At 41.9% G+C, this 22,199-nt stretch overlaps 2 protein-coding genes across 7 annotated transcripts in view; both read right to left on the bottom strand.

The window, feature by feature from the left end:
* LOC143781788 (protein NYNRIN-like) overlaps window positions 1-22,199 on the bottom strand; it is a 1,337,202-nt gene that overhangs the window by 345,783 nt on the left and 969,220 nt on the right. The window lies entirely within an intron of this gene.
* CNPY1 (canopy FGF signaling regulator 1) overlaps window positions 1-22,199 on the bottom strand; it is a 211,907-nt gene that overhangs the window by 48,801 nt on the left and 140,907 nt on the right. The window lies entirely within an intron of this gene.

Below are 22,199 nucleotides of genomic sequence, written 5' to 3'. Positions count from 1 at the left end.
AATCCTTCTACAAATACATTGAATATTGATACATCTGCATTGGCCTGTGCAAGATCCACCCAGAGTGATATTTTTAACACACAGTTCATGTAGAGCCATTTTTTCTCTAAGTTCTAATTCGAACATCACCATGTGTCCGTCCAACAAAGAGGAATCTGTTCTAGTTCTTGATAAATCTCTTTCTAACACATGAAGATGGAAACGGAACTTCTTGTGTTTCTTCCTTCTACTAACCTCACTCTATCCAACATCGAAGTTACCCTGGACAGCATGCCCGCTGTCTTGGGGTCATATTCGACACAGAACTTTCCTTTACTCCCTATATCCGATCACTCACTCGCTCTTGTCACCTGCATCTTAAAAACATCTCCAGAATCCGACCTTTTCTCACCTTTGAAACTGCTAAAGGTACCTTCACACGAAGCGACGCTGCAGCGATAGCGACAACGATGGCGATCGCTGCAGCGTCGCTGTTTGATCGCTGGAGAGCTGTCACACAGACCGCTCTCCAGCGACCAACGATGCCGAGGTCCCCGGGTAACCAGGGTAAACATCGGGTTGCTAAGCGCAGGGCCGCGCTTAGTAACCCGATGTTTACCCTGGTTACCAGCGTAAAATGTAAAAAAAACAAACAGTACATACTTACATGCGTCCCCCGGCGTCCGCTTCCTGCACTGTGTGAGCGCCGGCAGTAGCAGGGCACAGCGGTGACGTCACCGCTATGCTGTGCTTTCACTTTCACTTTGCGGCGCTCAGTCAGTGTGGGAAGCGGACGCCGGGGGACGCATGTAAGTATGTACTGTTTTTTTTTTTTACATTTTACGCTGGTAACCAGGGTAAACATCGGGTTACTAAGCGCGGCCCTGCGCTTAGTAACCCGATGTTTACCCTGGTTACCAGTGTAAAACATCGCTGGTATCGTTGCTTTTGCTATCAAACACAACGATACACGGCGATCGGACGACCAAATAAAGTTCTGAACTTTATTCAGCGACCAGCGACATCACAGCAGGATCCTGACTGCTGCTGCGTGTCAAACTAAACGATATCGCTAGCCAGGACGCTGCAACGTCACGGATCGCTAGCGATATCGTTACAAAGTCGTTTCGTGTGAAGGTACCTTAAGACTCTTACTGTCGCTCTTACTCATTCTCGTCTGGACTACTGCAACTCTCTTCTGATCGGTCTCCCTCTTACCAAACTTTCTCCTCTCCAATCCATCTTGAATGCGGCAGCCAGGGTCATATTTCTGTCCAGCCTCTTCACCGGTGCCTCCATCTTTTGCCAGTCATTACACTGGCTACCCATTTGCTACAGGGTCCAGTATAAACTCATCTCTCTTACCCACAAAGCTCTCCACAGTTCTGCACTGCCTTATATCTCCTCTCTCATCCCTGTCTATCGCCCTACACGTCCCCTCTGTTCTACAAATGACCTAAGACTAACAGCCCCCGTAATCCGAACCTCGCACCTCCATCTCCAAGACTTCTCTCGTGCTGTGCCAGCTCTCTGGAATGCACTTCCCCAGATGATCAGACTGATACCTAGCCTCGACCTATTCAAGCGCGCTCTAAAAACCCATCTCTTCAAACAAGCCTACCACATCAACTACTCAGTAAACTAACTTTGCCCTGTTCCCTCCTTCCAAATATTATTCTGAATCTGCACCCTACTATTCATCTGTCTCCACACCCTCCATGCACACGATAACTGCACTTGATACTTGACTATTGCACATAAACACACGGGCTGATGACCGGATCATGCAGCTTTATATGAAAATCCCTATTTATTATAATTGCCAGACCTGAAATAACAAGCACTTTTCACCTATTGTGTCCCCCCATTTCCTTGTAGAGTGTAAGCTTGCGAGCAGGGACCTCACCCCTAATGTCATTGTTTAAATTGTCTTAACTTGTATTGAATTTGTCTGTACATGCCCCCGCTTAATTGTAAAGTGCTGCGGAATATGTTGGCGCTATATAAATAAAAATTATTATTATTATTATGAAGACGACCCTGTCATGATCTCTGCAGGCAGAGATCATAGCAAGCCTATAGAGGGACAAGCTCTCGGAAGATGGAACTATACTGACCATGAACTAAGCCTGCCGCGCAACTAGAAATAGCCAGGTAGCATTTCCTATTTATCGCTAGATGCCCAGCTCTGGCCTAAGACCTAAATAGCTAGCAGAGGGAAATATAAGACCTGGCTCACCTCTAGAGAAATATTCCAAAGAAGACAGTAGCCCCCCACATATAATGACGGTGAGTTCAGATGAAACAACAAACGCAGCAGGAAAATAGTCTTAGCAAATTTGAGGTCCGCTTACTAGATAGCAGAAGACAGATAGTATACTTTCATGGTCAGCAGAAAAACACTAACAAAACACCATCCAGAGATTACCTTAAACTCTGGCATTAACTCATAACGCCAGAGTAGCAATCCCTGATCAACGAGAGCTTTCCAGACACAATAACAAAACTTCAGCTGTGAACTGGAACAAATAGGCAAAACAAAACATGGACAAAAGTCCAACTTATCTAGTAGTTGTCTAGAAGCAGGAACAAGCACTGAGAGGCATCAGATAACATTGTTGACCGGCAAGAAACCACCAGAGAAATGAGCTTAAATAGCGACACCCACTACTGATGGAACCAGGTGAAACAGGAAAGAGGATGACAAGTCCAATTCCACAAGCGGCCACCGGGGGAGCCCAGAATCCAAATTCACAACAGTACCCCCCCCTCAAGGAGGGGGCACCGAACCCTCACCAGATCCACCAGGGCGACCAGGATGAGCCCTATGGAAGGCACGAACAAGATCAGAAGCATGAACATCAGATGCATTGACCCAAGAATTATCCTCCTGGCCGTAACCCTTCCAGTTGACCAGATACTGGAGTTTCCGTCTGGAAACACGAGAGTCCAAAATTTTCTCCACAACGTACTCCAACTCACCCTCAACCAACACCGGAGCAGGAGGCTCAACTGAAGGTACAACAGGTACCTCATACCTGCGCAATAACGACCGATGAAAAACGTTATGAATGGAAAAGGACGCAGGGAGGTCCAAACGGAAAGAAACAGGATTAAGAATCTCCAATATTCTATAAGGGCCGATGAACCGAGGTTTAAACTTAGGAGAAGAGACCCTCATAGGGACAAAACGAGAAGACAACCACACTAAATCTCCAACACAAAGCCGAGAACCAACACGACGATGACGGTTGGCAAAACGCTGAGTCTTCTCCTGGGACAACTTCAAATTGTCCATAACCTGCCCCCAGATGTGATGCAATCTCTCCACCACCGCATCCACTCCAGGACAATCCGAGGATTCCACCTGACCGGAGGAAAATCGAGGGTGAAACCCCGAATTACAGAAAAACGGGGACACCAAGGTGGAAGAACTGGCCCGATTATTGAGGGCGAACTCTGCCAATGGCAAAAAAGCAACCCAATCATCCTGGTCAGCAGAGACAAAACACCTCAGATATGTCTCAAGGGTCTGATTAGTCCGCTCGGTCTGGCCATTAGTCTGAGGGTGAAAAGCAGACGAAAAAGACAAATCTATGCCCATCCTAGCACAGAATGCCCGCCAAAATCTAGACACAAATTGGGTACCTCTGTCAGAAACAATATTCTCAGGAATACCGTGCAATCGGACAACATTCTGAAAAAACAGAGGAACCAACTCAGAAGAAGAAGGCAACTTGGGCAGAGGAACCAAATGGACCATTTTAGAGAAACGGTCACAGACCACCCAGATGACAGACATCTTCTGGGAAACAGGCAGATCTGAAATAAAATCCATCGAGATGTGTGTCCAAGGCCTCTTAGGAATAGGCAAGGGCAACAGCAGTCCGCTAGCCCGAGAACTACAAGACTTGGCCCGAGCACAAACGTCACATGACTGCACAAAGACTCGCACATCTCGTGACAGGGAAGGCCACCAGAAGGATCTTGCCACCAAATCCCTGGTACCAAAAATTCCGGGATGACCTGCCAATGCAGAAGAATGTACCTCAGAGATGACTCTGCTGGTCCAATCATCCGGAACAAACAGTCTATCAGGCGGACAACGATCCGGTCTATCCGCCTGAAACTCTTGCAAGGACCGCCGCAGATCAGGAGAAACGGCCGACAAAATTACTCCCTCCCTAAGGATACCTGTGGGTTCAGAATTACCAGGAGAGTCCGGGTCAAAACTCCTAGAAAGGGCATCTGCCTTAACATTCTTAGAACCCGGTAGGTATGACACCACAAAATTAAAGCGAGAAAAAAATAAAGACCAGCGCGCCTGTCTAGGATTCAGGCGTCTGGCAGTCTCAAGATAAATCAAATTTTTGTGGTCAGTCAATACCACCACCTGATGCCTAGCCCCCTCGAGCCAATGGCGCCACTCCTCAAACGCCCACTTCATGGCCAAAAGCTCCCGATTCCCAACATCATAATTCCGCTCTGCGGGCGAAAATTTGCGAGAAAAGAAGGCACAAGGCCTAATGACGGAGCAGTCGGAACCTTTCTGCGACAACACTGCCCCAGCTCCGATCTCCGAAGCGTCAACCTCAACCTGAAAAGGCAGATCCACATCAGGCTGACGCAACACAGGGGCAGAGGCAAAACGGCGCTTAAGCTCCTGAAAGGCCTCTACAGCATGAGGGGACCAATTAGCAACATCAGCGCCTTGTCTGGTCAAATCAGTCAGTGGTTTAACGACATCCGAAAAACCAGCAATAAATCGGCGGTAAAAGTTGGCAAAGCCCAAAAATCTCTGAAGACCCTTAAGAGAGGAGGGCTGAGTCCAGTCACAAATAGCTTGCACCTTGACGGGATCCATCTCAATGGAAGAGGGAGAAAAAATATACCCCAAAAAGGAAATTTTCTGGACCCCAAAAACGCACTTAGACCCCTTCACACATAAAGAATTAGACCGCAGAACCTGAAAAACCCTCCTGACCTGCTGGACATGAGAGTCCCAGTCATCAGAAAAAATCAGAATATCATCCAGATATATTATCATAAATTTATCCAGAAAATCGCGGAAAATATCATGCATAAAAGACTGGAAAACTGAAGGGGCATTAGAAAGACCAAAAGGCATGACCAAATACTCAAAGTGGCCCTCGGGCGTATTAAATGCGGTCTTCCACTCATCCCCCTGCCTGATCCGCACCAAATTATACGCCCCACGAAGATCAATTTTAGAGAACCACTTAGCACCCTCTATACGAGCAAACAAATCAGTAAGCAATGGCAATGGGTATTGATACTTAACAGTGATCTTATTCAGAAGCCGATAATCAATACATGGTCTCAAAGAGCCGTCTTTTTTTGAGACAAAGAAAAACCCAGCTCCCAAGGGAGAAGAAGATGGACGAATATGTCCCTTTTCCAAAGACTCCTTTATATATTCCCGCATAGCAGCATGTTCCGGCACAGACAAATTAAACAAACGACCCTTTGGATATTTACAACCCGGTATCAAATCTATGGCACAATCGCACTCACGGTGCGGAGGTAACGACCCAAGCTTGGGTTCGTCAAAGACGTCTTGATAATCAGAGAGGAACTCAGGGACTTCAGAGGGAATGGACGACGAAATAGAAACCAAAGGTACGTCCCCATGAATACCCTTACATCCCCAGCTCAACACAGACATTGCTCTCCAGTCCAAGACTGGGTTGTGAGACTGCAACCATGGCAATCCCAGTACCAAATCGTCATGTAAATTATACAGCACCAGGAAACGAATAATCTCCTGGTGATCCGGATTGATACGCATGGTTACTTGTGTCCAGTATTGTGGTTTATTATTAGCCAATGGGGTGGAGTCAATCCCCTTCAGAGGAATAAGAGTCTCCAAAGGCTCTAAATCAAAACCACAACGATTGGCAAAGGACCAATCCATAAGACTCAGAGCGGCGCCAGAGTCAACATAGGCGTCCGTGGCAATGGATGACAAAGAGCAAATCAGGGTTACAGACAAAATAAACTTAGACTGAATGGTGCCAATGGAAACAGACTTATCAAGCTTCTTTGTACGCCTAGAGCATGCTGATATAACATGAGTAGAATCCCCACAATAGAAACACAATCCATTCTTCCGTCTAAAATTCTGTCGCTCGCTCCTGGACAGAATTCTATCACACTGCATACTTTCTGGCGTCTTTTCCATAGACACCGCCAGATGGTGCACCGGTTTGCGCTCCCGCAGACGCCTATCAATCTGAATAGCCATTGTCATGGACTCATTCAGACCTGCAGGCAAAGGGAACCCCACCATAACATCCTTAACGGCATCAGAGAGACCTTCTCTGAAAGTTGCCGCCAAGGCGCACTCATTCCACTGAGTAAGCACAGACCATTTACGGAATTTTTGGCAGAAAACTTCAGCTTCGTCTTGCCCCTGAGATAGTGCCATCAAAGTTTTTTCTGCCTGAAGTTCCAAATGAGGTTCCTCATAAAGCAAGCCCAAGGCCAGAAAAAACGCATCTACATCGCGTAACGCAGGATCCCCTGCTGGCAATGAGAAGGCCCAATCTTGAGGGTCACCCCTGAGCAAGGAAATCACAATCCTAACCTGCTGAGCAGGGTCTCCAGCTGAACGAGACTTCAGGGACAAATAAAGCTTACAATTATTTCGGAAATTCTGGAAGCTAGCTCTATTCCCTGTGAAGAACTCCGGCAAAGGAATTCTCGGCTCAGATACCGGAGCATGTACCACAAAATCTTGTAAATTTTGTACTTTCGTGATGAGATTATTCAAACCCGCAGTTACACTCTGGAGATCCATTATTATCAGGTGCACACAGAGCATACAGAGATTAGGAGGAGAGAGAGAAAAAAGACTGCAGCAAGGCAGACTGGAGGAAAAAAAAAAAAAAAAAAATTCCAGCAGACTTCTTATAACTCTCCTTTCTCAACCTGGGTCTTTAACACTTTTCTGGCCGGTCAAACTGTCATGATCTCTGCAGGCAGAGATCATAGCAAGCCTATAGAGGGACAAGCTCTCGGAAGATGGAACTATACTGACCATGAACTAAGCCTGCCGCGCAACTAGAAATAGCCAGGTAGCATTTCCTATTTATCGCTAGATGCCCAGCTCTGGCCTAAGACCTAAATAGCTAGCAGAGGGAAATATAAGACCTGGCTCACCTCTAGAGAAATATTCCAAAGAAGACAGTAGCCCCCCACATATAATGACGGTGAGTTCAGATGAAACAACAAACGCAGCAGGAAAATAGTCTTAGCAAATTTGAGGTCCGCTTACTAGATAGCAGAAGTCAGATAGTATACTTTCATGGTCAGCAGAAAAACACTAACAAAACACCATCCAGAGATTACCTTAAACTCTGGCATTAACTCATAACGCCAGAGTAGCAATCCCTGATCAACGAGAGCTTTCCAGACACAATAACAAAACTTCAGCTGTGAACTGGAACAAATAGGCAAAACAAAACATGGACAAAAGTCCAACTTATCTAGTAGTTGTCTAGAAGCAGGAACAAGCACTGAGAGGCATCAGATAACATTGTTGACCGGCAAGAAACCACCAGAGAAATGAGCTTAAATAGCGACACCCACTACTGATGGAACCAGGTGAAACAGGAAAGAGGATGACAAGTCCAATTCCACAAGCGGCCACCGGGGGAGCCCAGAATCCAAATTCACAACACGACCCCATGATGATCCAGCATTACATTTTAGAGCTTATCTTTCCACTTTACTAACAGAATGTGTTAGGTTGGGGATTATTAACAAAAAAATAACATGATCCTTTACTGATATCATACCTATTTTTCACGGATTCATAAGAATCACAAAAATCAAAATTTTCTCCACTTTTCAGACACATTATATTTGGCACAGTGTCACTAACAGAACATTGGAGTAGGTGGCTACATAATCTACTACAACCTTTAGTAGACATACACCACCAGGCTTTATCAAACATACTAAGAAATTACTAAAGTTGTAAAACATTCAGTGGAAAAATCATTATGGTTGGGTTACCAGCAACACTAACTTTACTCCTCCATTCTGCATCACAGAGAATTACAGATACAGGAATTACAGTATTTGACAGATCTCAAAGAATATTAACCCAGAATTTTTGTCATTTCGCAACTGTTTACTTTTTTCTACAGATTTGTGATTGAGCAAAGAACTCCTACTTCTTCCTTTCGCTTGCCAATTTATATATGGCCTGCTGGGAGAAGAGTCATCTATATACCCCCAGTAATGTAGTACGCATGCGGCAACGCTCTTTGGCCTTTCCCTGCACATTACAGTACTTTGCTATGCCCTTGGCAAGGCAGAGAGATGCAGAGAGCATTACTACTGCACAGGAGCGCGATGTAGGACACTGTGTGGCTAATGTAGGATGCGTCACTCACACGAAGCAAGAAGGAGAACCGCAGTCACAAGAAGAGAGGAGGCGCCAGATCAAGACCAGCGACGCCTATCAGACGGCACAGCGATGTAGGTGAGCACAATAAATGCTCTTTTTTGTGTTATGTAGAGTGCATTGGGAAAATAAATACTGTATTTGAGGGCTCATAGGAGCTGGACATAATATGGGAAAACCGATGACAGGTTCCCTGTAATGTTGTTACCCACAGATGTTGAACAATAGGTAACATCTTTTTACAGAGTTATTATTCTGCAAGAAATGTCACAAAAAATTGGCTTATCACTTAAGGTTGGAGAAAGAAACATCCAGCACCAACAATCCGATAAAATCCCAATAGGCTTTATTGAATGTCCATAGAAGACGACATGTACAGTTACTGATACATTTTGTATCAGCTGTGATTCTTAACCTTAGCAGGTTATGAGTAAGGATCACAATTGATCCGAAACATGTCAGAAAGTGTACCTGTACTCTGTAAACACTAAAATGTGAAAACATTGAATATATGAAATTAAGACTGCATTACTGCTACACAGAATATACATTGCTCAACATAAATGAGTACACCCCATTTTAAAAGTAAGATTTTGATCAATGGTTCACTGAATACAAGAACATACTCCAAATTATGACAGGACAGTTTCATAGAACATTTTTAACCCAATACATGAAGGTAAAGTTAATATAACTTAGTTTACAAAATCTTCCTTTTTAGTAAAACTTGTTGATACCAAAATGAATGCACCCAACATTAAAAACTACTACATACAGTGCCTACAAGTAGTATTCAACCCCCTGCAGATTTAGCAGGTTTAATAAGATGCAAATAAGTTAGAGCCTTCAAACTTCAAACAAGAGCAGGATTTATTAACAGATGCATAAATCTTACAAACCAAAAAGTTTTGTTGCTCAGTTAAATTTTTATAAATTTTAAACATAAAAGTGTGGGTCAATTATTATTCAACCCCTAGGTTTAATATTTTGTGGAATAACCTTTGTTTGCAATTACAGCTAATAATCGTCTTTTATAAGACCTGATCAGGCCGGCACAGGTCTCTGGAGTTATCTTGGCCCACTCCTCCATGCAGATCTTCTCCAAGTTATCTAGGTTCTTTGGGTGTCTCATGTGGACTTTAATCTTGAGCTCCTTCCACAAGTTTTCAATTGGGTTAAGGTCAGGAGACTGACTAGGCCACTGCAACACCTTGATTTTTTGCCTCTTGAACCAGGCCTTGGTTTTCTTGGCTGTGTGCTTTGGGTCGTTGTCTTGTTGGAAGATGAAATGACAACCCATCTTAAGATCCTTGATGGAGGAGCGGAGGTTCTTGGCCAAAATCTCCAGGTAGGCCGTGCTATCCATCTTCCCATGGATGCGGACCCGATGGCCAGGCCCCTTGGCTGAGAAACAGCCCCACAGCATGATGCTGCCACCACCATGCTTGACTGTAGGGATGGTATTCTTGGGGTCGTATGCAGTGCCATCCAGTCTCCAAATGTCACGTGTGTGGTTGGCACCAAAGATCTCGATCTTGGTCTCATCAGACCAGAGAACCTTGAACCAGTCAGTCTCAGAGCCCTCCAAGTGATCATGAGCAAACTGTAGACGAGCCTTGACATGACGCTTTGAAAGTAAAGGTACCTTACGGGCTCGTCTGGAACGGAGACCATTGCGGTGGAGTACGTTACTTATGGTATTGACTGAAACCAATGTCCCCACTGCCATGAGATCTTCCCGGAGCTCCTTCATTGTTGTCCTTGGGTTAGCCTTGACTCTTCGGACAAGCTTGGCCTCGGCATGGGAGGAAACTTTCAAAGGCTGTCCAGGCCATGGAAGGCTAACAGTAGTTCCATAAGCATTCCACTTCCGGATGATGCTCCCAACAGTGGAGACAGGTAGGCCCAACTCCTTTGAAAGGGTTTTGTACCCCTTGCCAGCCTTGTGACCCTCCACGATCTTGTCTCTGATGGCCTTGGAATGCTCCTTTGTCTTTCCCATGTTGACCATGTTTGAGTGCTGTTCACAAGTTTGGGGAGGGTCTTAAATAGTCAGAAAAGGCTGGAAAAAGAGATAATCAATCCAAACATGTGAAGCTCATTGTTCTTTGTGCCTGAACTACTTCTTAATACTTTAGGGGAACCAAACAGAATTCTGGTGGGTTGAGGGGTTGAATAATAAATGACCCTCTGAAAAAACTTTTCCCAATTTAAAAAAAAAATAAACAAAGAAATAACATTCTTTTTTGCTGCAGTGCATTTCACACTTCCAGGCTGATCTACAGTCCAAATGTCACAATGCCAAGTTAATTCCAAATGTGTAAACCTGCTAAATCTGCAGGGGGTTGAATACTACTTGTAGGCACTGTATATTATTTAGTATGACCTCTAAAGTTTTTGAGGAACAGTGCCAAACCTTCCAGGCATGGAATGAACAAGTCGGCAACATATTCCAACATCTATCTTTTTTATTCTTCAACAGTGACCCCTCTTAGAGCTGGATGGAGAGAGATGCTTATCTCTTCAGAATTTTCCATAAGTGGTTGATTGGGTTCAGATCAGAAGACACACGTGCCCACTGAATCACTTTCACCCTGTCTCCAGTTTTTCCAGTGGTGAGGGAGCTGGACGTTCCTTTTGCTCTAGTACTTATGGATGTTTAAGGCATGCCCCCAAAAATGTGCCCTCTGCCTCTGGTTGGTTGTTACAAAGATTTTCTAAACAACACAAAATAAGAATTCTTACAATATACATGCATTTAGGAACTGTGATACCAATTATGAAGTGTATACTATTGAAAGTACAAAGTGTGCTGTTCAATAACTAAGGTGGGCATCGTGCAAACTGAAGATCCGTATAGCAGAGCATGTTGTGGAAGCTATCCCAAATACATCCAGAGACAACAACGTGCAGAACAAAAAATGCACCAAGTCTGGTATATCTAAACACTTTTTAGAAAGGCTCTCAGGCAATATTTCAACAATGAGAGTTTTTGGCATAGAAGGTGCATAAACCAAAGAGAGGAGGTAATTGGCTTGGAAATCTCAGATTCCGTGAAGCCTTTTGCATTCTCAAACTAAATACTTGTACATCTTGTAGTTTAATATATAGAAAAGACCTTTGTGTATCTTTACTAAATCTACATTATAGTCTTCATATTCTTTAAAAGCTTAGCTTTTTTATTAACTACATAATTTTTAGGAGTTTTTACTAATCCTTGGGGTCTACCAAACACTAATAAACCCCACTTATCATTTCATCTTTATTATTTGAAGTAGAGCTATAATTTAAATCACTAAGAATAAGGGTCTACAGTTCTCGAAAAGCATAAACCAATGGAGAACATTTTGTTTTATTATGTGCATAGTCTTAATTTTCTAATTGATTTTTAAACCAATGCAATTAAAATATGTTTTAACTTTTTCATTTGGTGCTGGAGATTGCCAACACATGCATAGTTGAAATTGAGTACAACTGCTTAGCTTACTAGTAACCAGAACATCCCACTCCTCCTCCTGTTCTGTAATTCCAAGTATATTTCCATTTAATATATATGCAGCAATAACTCCGGACACATTGCATTACTCTACAACAGAGATGGGCAAAGTGCGGCAAAGTGCGGCCCACGGACCACATCCATCCCCTTGGCTTTTCCAGTCTGGTCCACGGACCGAGAGAGGCGAAGGGCTACAAACAGTGGCCCGCAGGCAGCATCATGCCCTTGGCAGCTGTCGCCCGCTTCCAGATGTCGCCGCTATCTGCATCCTCAGGATGCACATAGCGGTAATGGACGTTGCCACAGGCTCATTTTTTCACCAATCAGCGTGTGAAACAGCAAACACGACAAGAGTCAGTGTACGAGAAACCAATGCAGAGTGCCAAGGGAACGGGAGAGAGGTGAGTATATGTTGTTGCTTTTTTCATATGTGTATGGGATGTGTGCATGTATATAGTGGGCTATGTGGGGGTCTCATACTGTATATAGGGGCTAAATGAAAGCTCATATTGTATATAGAATGGTTATGTGGATGCTCTCACTGTTTATAGGCGGATGTGGGGGCTTGTATTGTATATAAAGGGGCTATGTGGGTACTCACACTATATAGAAGGCTATATGAGTGCTCACACAGTATATAGGGGTTATGTGGGGTTCACATTGTATGTATTGAACCGAGTGGGGTCTCATAAGGTTACATAGTTACATAGGTTGAAAAAAGACCTAGGTCCATCAAGTTCAACCTACATCCACCAATTGTATATTTCATCACTAATTTAACTATAGCCCACAATGTTACGTGTACTAAGGAAATCATCCAACCCTTTATTAAAAGCTGTTGTAGTGTCTGCCATTACTACCTCTTGTGGTCGGCATTCCACAATCTGACTGCTCTAACTGTAAAGAACTCGTTCCTATTTTGCTGCTGGAATCGCCTTTCTACCACCCGTAATGAGTGCCCAGGTATACTGGGGGATGTCAACATACTTAATTCGGCTCAATATTAAATGATACAATTAATATAAAATAACAATTATAATTAATATGCTAACATAAATACTGAGCAGAATTAATTTCAGCCTATTGGATCGGCCCCCACAACAGTCATGGTCTCTTAGGTGGTCCCTTGAGATAATTAATCGCCCAACCCCTGCTCTACAATTATCAACATTACAATACATCTTATCCAGATTGATTTTTATTATTAAACATTTTAGCTCAGTATTTATTCGGAGTATTTAAAGTATAGCAAAGCTTCTGGATTGCTATGCTTTACAAGCGATCAGACTGCAAAAAGTGAAAGTCCCATAGTGGGACAAAATAAAAAAGAGTGAAAAAAAATAGTACTCATAATAAATATTTTTATAAAAAAAATAAAAATAAATAAATTACACATATTTGGTATTGCTGCACCCAGAACGACCCAACCTATAAAACTGTCCCATTAGTTAACCCCTTTAGTGAACATCGAAAAAAAAAGGGCAAAAAATGATGCTTCATCATATACCGCTTAACAAAAAGCGGAATAAAATGCGCTAAAAAAGATGAATTTAAATAAAAATGGTATAGCTGAGAACATCATCTTGTCCTGCAAAAAATAAGCCATCGTACAGCTCCATCAGCAGAAAAATAAAAAAAAGTTATAACTCAGAATAAAGCGATGCAAAAATATTATTTTTTTCTATAAAAAAGTTTTAATTGTGTAAAAGCGCCAAAACAAAACAAATAGATATAAGTGTGGTATCGCTGTAATTGTACTGATCCGAAAAATAAAGCTGCCTTATCAATTATACCAGGCTCGGAAAGGCACAAAAAAAACCAATTTCTGAATTGCTGGTTTTTGCTTATTTTGCCTCCCAAAAATCAGAATAGAAAGTGATAAAAAAAGTCATGCGTCCGAAAATGGTACCATTAAAAACAACTCGTGCAGCAAAAAAACAAGCCCTCAAATGGAATTTGGAAAAATTATAGCTCTCAAGATATGGCGATGCAAAAACTAGTTTTGCAAAAAAAAAAAAAAAGAATCTTTCAATATGTGACAGCAGCCAAACATAAAAACCTGATATAAATCTGGCATCACTGTATTCACACTGGCCTGAAGAATAAAGTGGCCTAATCACTTATACCGCACGAGGAGCAGCGTAAAAAATAAATAAAACCAATTATTCACCTGCTGTTCATTTGCTCATTCTGCCTCCCAAAGATAGCAGTAAATCTCGGTTCCTATTTATCCTGTGCTCTGTGATGAGCATTTACACTGGGGTTTCCGTGTAATTCTCTAAAATGCATGATTCAGATGGAACCCCCTTTAATGAGGCAGATAGAGACACGGTGTACGTCGTCGGGCCTATGATCCAGAGTGTCTGTCTTTTTAGGCGTGCATAAAGCACAGTCCACCACAGTGTTATGCACTTCTGAATGGATTCTTCAGGGGTTTCATCTGAATCAGATCACCAGGAGACTTAGATGGAAACCACAAAGTGCTGAGCCTAGAGTGCAGGATAAATGTGATCCCAAACATAATGTAAAATTATCTAAATAAAAGCTTCACCTCAAACCACAAAAAAGTCCCCACTCAGGTCTGTCATCTGGCATTGGAAATATAGGGGGCTTCCATGATACTGGTAGCACATAGGCTATGGAAAAGCAAAATGGCCCCTCACCATTAAATTAAGCAAATTCTGCACTCCCAAATCCAAATACACCTTCCCTTCTGAGCCCACAGTGTGCCTAAACCTCATTTAGCATTTCTATAATGATGAGAGCACGCCTAATTTGCTCGTACGTGTCTCCAAAAGCATGAGCTGTGCATAACGTACTGGTCATTGCAACATACTAGTCATCACAAAGCACTGGCTACTACAACGTACTGGACACTACAATGGCAGTTTGCTATTTTCACTCTGTAACATCCATGCTGCTTGTTTCTGGAAACACCAATGGAATCAAAATCGTCATTACACCTGTAGATAAATTCCCAAAGAGGTATAATTTCCAAAATGGGAACACTTGAGGGGGACTTCTGATCTTCTAGCACTTAGGGGCTCTGTATATGGAGTCTGTAAACTATTCTAACAAAATCTGCACTCTAGGAGAGAAATAGCGCTCCATCTCTCCAGAGTCTCGCCGTGTGGCTAAACAGTATGTACAGCCATATATAGGGTATTTCTACATTCAGCAGAAACTATGGGACACATTTTGGTGCCATTTTTACCCATTTACCAGAGTGAAAATGTAAAATCTGGGGCTGGTGGTAAAAATTTGATTTTTTTTTCCATTGCCCAATGGTACAAAATTCTGTGACCCACTTGTGGTATCAATATGATCACTGCACCCATAGATGAATTTATTGAGAGGTGTGATTTGTAAAATGGTTTCTCTTACGGGAGATTTTGCTGTTCTGGCACCTCAGGGGCTTTGCCAATGTGACATAGCACCCTCAAACCAGTCCAGCAAAATCTGAATTCCAATATGGTGCTTCTTCCCTTCTGTGATTTTCATCAAAGTAGTTTACCCCCACATATGGGTTATCTGTGTACTCAAGAGAAATTGGTCAACAAATTTTGGGTTCCATTTTCTTCTGTTACCCTGGTAAAAAGAAAAAAATTGGGGGTAAAATAATTTTTTTGCTGGAAAAATGTGATTTTTTTTATTTTCTACGTTATAAACGTTTGAGAAGCACCTTCGGGTTCAAGAAGCTAACCACAAATCTAGATACAGTCCTTGAGGGGTCTTCTTTCCAAAATGGTGTCACTTATGGAGGGTTTCCACTATTTAGGCACATCAGGGGCTCTCCAAACATGACATGACACCTGCCGACCATTTCATAAAAATCTGAGTTCCACAACGTCACTCCTTCCTTTCTGAGCCCTGCTGTGCACCCAAACAGTAGTTTTTCACCACATATGGGGTATATGCGTACTCCGGAGAAATTGCACAAAAAATTTTGGTGTCAATTTTTTCCTGTTACCTAGTGAAAATAAACATCTTGCGATTAAAAGAAAATTTTTGTGGGAATAATGTGATTTTTTTTTATTTTCACAGCTCTACTTTATAAACTTCTGTGAAACACCTGGGGGTTCAAGTTGCTCAGCACACATCTAGATAAGTTCCCTGAGAGGGGTCTAGTTTCCAAAATGGTGTCCCTTGGGAGGTGTTTCCACTGTATAGGTGCATCAGCGGCTCTCCAAACATGACATGGAGTCCGCTAATTATTCCAGCAAATTTTGCTTTCAAAAAGTCAAATGGTGCTCCTTTTCTTCCAAGCCCTGCTGTGTGCCCAAACAGGAGTTTTTCATCACATATGGGGCATCGGTGTACTCAAGGAAATTGCACAACAAATTGTATAGTGCCATATATCATTACTCTTATGACAATGCATAATTTGGGGAAAAACATTTTTTTGGTGGGGGAAATTTGATTTTTTTTTATTTTCACGGCTCAATGTTACAAACTTCTGTGAAGCACCTGAAGGTTCAAGGTGCTCAATACACATCTAGATAAGTTTCCTGAGGAATCTAGTTTCCAAAATGTTGTCATTTGTAGTTTTTTTTTTACTGTTTAGGTACATCAGGGCACGCCTCCACATATGCGGTATTGGCATTCTCAGGAGAAATTGAACAACAAATATTAGGGTCCATTTTTTCCTGTTACCCTTGTGAAAATAAAAAATTGGGAGCTAAAGTAAAATTTGTGTGAAAAAAAAGTTAAATGTTCATTTTTTCCTTCCACAGTCTAAAAATTCCAGTGAAGCACCTGAAGGGTTAATAAACTTCTTGAATGTGGTCTTGAACATCTTGAGGGGTGCAGTTTTAGAATGTTGTAAATTTTGAGTATTTTCTGTCATATAGACCCCCTCAAAGTCACTTTAACTCCTTTCTGACCTCGGACGTTCTATCCGAGGTCAGATCCCCTGCTTTGATGTGGGCTCCAGCGGTGAGCCCACATCAAAGCCGCGACATGTCATTTGTTTTGAACAGCTGACATGTGCGTGCAATAGCGGCGAGTGGAATCGCGATCCACCAGCCGCTATTAACTAGTTAAATGCCCCTGTCAAACGCTGACAGCGGCATTTAACTACTGCTTCAGGCCGCGGGGCTGGAAAATGCGCGCATCGCCGACCCCGTCACATGATCGGGGGTCAGCGATGCATCAGGTTAGTATCCATAGAGGTCCTTGGGACCTCTATGGTTACTGATGCCGGTTTGCTGTGAGCGCCACCCTGTGGTTGGCGATCATAGCAAGCCTGTAATTCCGCTACATAGGAGCGATTTGATGATCACTGCTATGTAGCAGAGCCGATCAGGCTATGCCAGCTTCTAGCCTCCCATGGAGGCTATTGAAGCATGGCAAAAGTAAAAAAAAATGTTAAAAAAAAGTTTAAATTACCCCCCTTTCGCCCCATTCAAAATAAAACAATAAAAATAAAATCAAATATACACATATTTGGTATGGCCGCGTTCAGAAATGCCCGATCTATCAATAAAAAAAAGGATTAACCTGATCGCTAAACGGCGTAAAAAGAAACAAATTCGAAACGCCAGAATTACGTTTTTTTGGTCGCTGCGATATTGCATTAAAATGCAATAACGGGCGATCAAAAAAACTTATCTGCACCAGAATGGTATCACTAAAATCATCAGCTCGGCACGCAAAAATATAAGCCCTCACCCGACCCCAGATCATGAAAAATGGAGACGCTACGGGTATCGAAAAATGGCACAATTTTTTTTTTTTAGCAAAGTTTGGAATTTTTTTTTGCTACTTACCGTACATAAAGTACATATATTTGGTATCGCAATGTCCGGAACCACCTGACCTATGAAACTGTCACACCAGATACACCATTAAAAAAAAAAAAAAAAGTGGCAAAAAACTATGCTTTTTCATCATATTGCAAAACAAAAAGTGGAATACGAGATCAAAAAGTCAAGCGTAAATAAAAATGTTATAGTTGAAAGCGAAATCTTGTTCCGTAAAAAAAAGCCGCCATTCAGCTCTATCAGCGGAAAAATAAAACAGCTATAGCTCTCAGAATACAGCAACGCAAAACATTTTTAATAAAATTGTTTCTATTGCGTAAAAGCTGCAATACATAAAAATTATATAAATGTGGTATCGCAGTAATTGTACTTATCTGAAGAATATAGCTTTCTTTTTTTTTAAAAAAAAAAACAATTCCTGAATTGCTGGTTTTTGTTCATCCTGCCTCCCAGAAATCAGAATAGAAAGCAATAAAAATGGTACTAATAAAAAAGTCAATCATCCCGCAAAAAAAAACAATCCCTCACATGACTTTGTCAGCAGAAATATAGAAAAATTATAGCTCTTAAAATATGGTGATGCAATAATACCTTTTCCTTTTTTTGCAAAAAAAAAAAAAACAGCAACCAAACATAAAAAAGCTATATAAATCTGCTATTGCTGTAATCGCACCGACCCGAAGAATAAAGTCGCCTTATCACTTATACTGCACAAAGAATGGCGTAAAAAATAAATAAAACCAATTCTTGACCTGCTGTTGATTTGTTCATTCTGCCTTCCATAGACTGCAGTAAGGCTAGGCTCACATTTATCCTGCGCTCTATTCTGAGCGCTTATGATGGAGTTTATGAGTAAATCTCTGAAATATGTGAATCAGATTGAACTTCCGGGGAAGATTCCCTATAATGAGGCAGATGAAGACACTGTCCACTCTTTCTGGCCTATGATCCGGTGGTGTCCCGCTTTTTAATCGTGGATAAAAGTGCAGGGGTTTCATCTAAATCAGATCATTCTGAGGTTTAAATGGAAAGTGCTCAGCGTAGCGCAAAGGTTAACAGTGATCCAAAATGTTATGTAAAATTTTCCCAATAAAAGCTTCAACTTAATAAAAAAAAAAGTCCCCACTCAGGTCCGTCATATGTCAAATATAGGAAGCGTCCACGTTACTTGTAGCACAAAGGCTCTGGAAAAGCGCTATGACAGGTCACTCCTCAAAAGAAATCCAGTGAATTTGGCACTCCCAAATCCAAAGTGTCACCCTTCCTTCTGAGCCCCAGTGTGCCTAAACCACATTTTAGCGTCCACATGTTTGGCATTTCTGTAGTATTGAGAGCTCGGCCCATGTCTCCAAAAACTCGAGCTGGGCACAATTTACAGGCACAAGAGTGGCAAATTTGCAATTTTCACTCAGTAACATACATTGCTACTTGTTTCTGGCAAACACCCATGGAGTCAAAATCATCACTATATCTGTAGATAAATTCCCAGAGAGGTGTAAATTCCAAACTGGGGTCCAAGATTCAAATAACGATCCTTTTGTTCCGAGTCTCGCTGTGTGGCTAGGCAGTACTGTACAGCCACATATGAAGCATTTCCACATTCAGCAGAAATTGTGTGACAAATTTTGGTGCCATTTTTACCCACTTCCAGTATGAAAATGTTTAATCTGTGGCTAACACTTCATTTTTTTTGGCAAAAATGTAATTACCGTATTTTTTTGATTATAAGATGCACTTTTTTCCCCCAAAATTTGGGGGGAAAATGGGGGTGCGTCTTATAATGCGGATATACCTTACCGGCCGCAGGCTGGGATGAGGGAATGTTCAGATGTGCAGTGTGGAGCGCCGCCGTGGGTGTCCGATGCTGCGGGGGCTCTGCCAACATCTTGTGAAACCCCAGAGCCCCCACAGTGACATGGTTTCCTATGCGGTAGACTGGACTCCAGGAAAATGGCTGCTGGCCAGGGGTGGCAGATGCGCAGATGGAGATATCGACACCAAGATATCGGTAGATGAGATCTCAGTGCTTAGGAAACCATGTCATTGTGGGGGCTCTGGTCTTTCACAAGATGTTGGCAGAGCCTCCGGCAGCACCGGACATCCATAGCACCGGACACCAGCAGCACTGAACACCCGCAGCAGCGTGCCGCACTCCATATCTGAACACCACCTCATCCCAGCCTGCAGCAACGCTCCACTCTTGCCTCCTCCAGCGGTGACCCTGCTTCACCGCAGCCATCACCCATGGTAAGCAATAAGACGCATGGATTATAAGAAGCACCATTTTATTAAAAAAATGTTTTTTTCCTATTTTTCTCCTCAAAATTTGGGGAGTGTCTTATAATCCGGTGCGTCTTATATTCCGCAAAATACGGTATTTTCTTCTTTACCGCCTAATGGTATAAAATTCTGTGACCTGTGATATCAATAAGCTCACTGCACCCTTATATGAATTAATTGAGAAGCCTAATTTGTAAAATGGAGTCACTTATGGGGGTTCTGTTGTTCTGGCATCTTAGGGGCTCTGCCAGTGTGATGGCACCTGCAAACCATAGTAGCAAAATCTGCAATATAATATGGGGCTCCTTCCCTTCTGAGCTTTGTATTGTGCCTCAAAAGTGGCTTTCGACCACATTTGGGGTATTGGTGTACTCAGGAGAAATTGCGCAATAAATTTTACCATTCATTTTCTCCTATTACCCCTTTAAAAACTCTGGGCCAAAACAACATTTTGGAGAAAAAAAGGTAATTTTCCATTGATTCAGTCCAATGTTATACAATTCAGTGAATCGCTTGAGGTTTAAAAGTGCTCACAACACCCCTAGATGAATTCCTCAAGAGGTGTAGTTTCCAAAATGGCAGCACTGACCTGTTTTGACATGTCAGGGGCTAAGCAAATGTGACATGGCATCCGCTATGTATTCCAGTCAATTTTGCGCTTCAAAAGTCAAATGGCGCTCCTTCCCTTCCAAGCTCAGCCATGCGCCCAAACAGTGACTTTCCACCACATCCGGGGTAATGACATACTCAGAAGAAATTGCACAACAAATTGTACAGTCCATTTTCTCCTGTTACTCTTGTGAAAATTAAACATTTGGAGCTAAAGTACCATGTTTGTGGAAAAATGTAGTTTTACATTTTCATAGCTCAACATTGTAAAATTCTAAAAAGCACCTGTGTTTGAAGGTGCTCACCACAACTCTAGATAAAATTCCTTGAGGGGTGTGGTTTCCAAAATAGGGTCTCTTGTGGGGGCTTCCACTGTTGATATACTTCAAGGGCTCTGCAAACGAGACATGGCATCCGCTATCTATTCCAGGCAATTTTGTGCTCCAAAAATCAATTGGTGCTTCTTCCATTCCAAGCCCTGCCATGCGCCAGACCATTCCATCAAAATCTGAGTTCCAAAATGTCACTCCTTCCTTTCTGAGCCCTGCCGTGCACCCAAACAGTAGGTTTCCCCCCTATATGGGGTACTATCCTACTCAGGAGAAATTGCATAACAAATTGTATGGTTTATTTTCTCAAGTTACCCTTGTTAAAATGCAAAATTTGGGGCTAAATTTACATTTTTGCAGGAAAAAATAAAATATTCATTTTTACCTTCAATATTGCTTTAATTCATGTAAAACATCTAAAGGGTAAATAAAGTTGAATGTAAATTTGAGCACTTTGAAGGGTCTGTCATACTGGCCCCTCAGAGTCACTTCAAACGTGATGTGGTCCTTAAAAAATGGTTTGCGAATTTGTTGAAAAAATGAGAAATTGCTGATAAACTTTAATCCTTCTAAATTCCTGACAAAAGAAAATTATGGTTAAAAAACTATGCTGATCTAAAGTAAACATATGACAAATGCTATTTATAAATTATTTTGTACAGCATGACTAGCTGGTATAAAAATTTAAAGTTTGAAATTTGTGAGATTTTCTAAATTTTTGCCAAAATTGCGATATTACCACAAATAAATGCAAAAAAAATAAAATCTAAATTTACTAACAAAAAAATGACAATTAACATATTAACCTCCAATACATTTGAAAACATCTATAACGAAGCCATAATGAACTTTTAAATAGACCCCATCTCATACTGTATTAAACCCAAGTAATATAATCACCCAAGAGCAGACGCAGTATGAGCAAGCGAAAGATCTACGATTGTGATTGTGTAGTCTTAGCAAAGATGATGAGGTGAATGAGGGTATACCGGATCATACGCATAACATTAATCTCAAAAAAAAGAATTTGACTTCAGTGGCCTTGAAAGATTCCCTAAAGGAATCCTAAAGGGCCTTCATTTGCGGATTTCAATTAGCCTTTATTTCTATGCAATTATACATTAAACTCATGTATTGTGCCGGCTATCATGATATCCCTTAATATGCATGAACATCAAACAATGCAAAAAACAATAGCATTCAACGCAATTCTGAAGGCTTCAGAGAGCAAAAGAAAAGACAGAGCAAAATGGTTACCAGGAACAGAAGAGTTACATAAGATATTAGAAAGGAAAGTTTAAGGTTATGTC

The sequence above is a fragment of the Ranitomeya variabilis genome, chromosome 6, assembly GCF_051348905.1.
Source record: "Ranitomeya variabilis isolate aRanVar5 chromosome 6, aRanVar5.hap1, whole genome shotgun sequence".
Classification (NCBI taxonomy): Eukaryota; Metazoa; Chordata; class Amphibia; order Anura; family Dendrobatidae; genus Ranitomeya; species Ranitomeya variabilis.
The sequence above is the reverse complement of the archived record's forward strand: the minus strand, read 5'-3'. Positions and strand labels throughout refer to the sequence as shown.